Here is a 1,683-nt window from a genome sequence, read left to right as displayed (position 1 = left end):
AGAAGAAGAAGAAGAAGAAGAAGAAGAAGAAGAAGAAGAAGAAGAAGAAGGTGGAAACAGCTCATCTGAAACACTCAGAATAATCTTGATTATCCAACCAGTAACTTCAAACCTCAGTGATCTCTTGTCCATATTCCTAGCTCATTTTCCACTGTGGTCCATGCATCAGTCATAACTGAACCCTCTCAATCTGAAAGAGCAAGCTAGGAAGGCTGTGGATGATGCCCAGGATTGACTTCGTTGTCATCATAAATAAAAACAAATACTCCAGAATCCTATTCAGTTCATTTCACCTGGCCCCAGCTGATTCCTATCACATTTTCCTGTTGGGGAGTCTCTGTTCATTCGATTTATTTATTCTATTTTCCAAAACAAAAGACAAGGCTGGTTTTACTTTGACTGTTCTCTTTTACTTTCTTCTTGTTTCACAAAAACTCCCTGAGTGCCCTTGGATTTGTTTTGGGAGCCATGGGAGCTGTGACAAATATCCACACCGAAACTCAGAAAATGGCCAAGTGGCAAAAGCATCCCCACTTCTAGTGACCCGGACACTGCCGACCTTTCTCCACCTATATGCTGTCTAGGTCAATCCTTTAGGAGACAATAAGCCAACTGAAATTTGTTTTCCAAATGGTTGTTAACACAAAGCCTAAAAACATGAGAAAGCACTCCCAGGAGCTGAAAATTCACCCAGCACAGAGACTTTATGAAATTGAAACTCTAAGTAATTGTTTCTTTGATTTGGTCCATAATACTAACTCCCGCGCCTCCATATTCTGGCAACCAAGTGGAGAAGGAGAAAGGACAGTCAGAGAGGAAAACACCTTCCACTCCCCGCACTCGGAGCCCACAGGCCAGTCCTCATAAAGCCCAATCAGAAGGCAAGGAAACTCCAAAGCCCCAGGCCTTCAATTTCCCATTAAGCACAAGTTGGCCCGACAGCCATGAAGAAAAGGTGACCCAATACCCTCTCAAACCAAATTAGCAACAGTTTTGAAATGAAGGGATTTTCCATCTATAGTATTAAGCACTGGGCAAGCGATAAAGAGGGGACAGAAAGCTAACCTCTAATAAAGGATTAAAATCCCACTAGGAACCGGAAGAATTGGGAGCACAAAGCAATGGCTGCCCAAGGGGGCCGGCTCAGCAGTCCAAAAACCTGTAGCGATCCGGAGCAACCAGAGTTAATTGAACTATTCAGCATGGAAAGCTCCTCGGCGTTAATGACTTCCTACAGGAGGAAGTGAAGGACTGGAGTTTATCAGCACTCCAGCAGCTATGTGGGACTGGCTAGAGCCTGTCTGCACAACCTGACGTCATCCCTCCGTGCGTGAGTGACCACCGCTGACAAGGGGAGGAGAGCAGAAACTGTTCTCTTCCCAGGGAAACTCTCTGCCACTCCCTTTGCCCAGGGCCAGCCTCCCACCTCCAAGTACAGCCAGGCAGGCAACGCATCCAGGAAGGAAATGTCTTGCTCTTCAGGACCCCCAGGTACCTCAAAGCATCCTGACCGTGCTAATGTTTCCCATCTCGAGCTTTCTTAACAGAAGCAATCTAGGGGCAGATTTCTGAACGATGTCCTACAAATTACAAAATACATTTTTAAGTACTTAACACCACAGGAAAAAAGCTCCTCCCTAGCCCTCAGCGCTCCTGAATCTCTGTCTTTCTGTGTCTCTCTGT

This window comes from Gracilinanus agilis, chromosome 2 (assembly GCF_016433145.1).
Source record: "Gracilinanus agilis isolate LMUSP501 chromosome 2, AgileGrace, whole genome shotgun sequence".
In the NCBI taxonomy this organism is placed as follows: Eukaryota; Metazoa; Chordata; class Mammalia; order Didelphimorphia; family Didelphidae; genus Gracilinanus; species Gracilinanus agilis.
The sequence above is the reverse complement of the archived record's forward strand: the minus strand, read 5'-3'. Positions refer to the sequence as shown.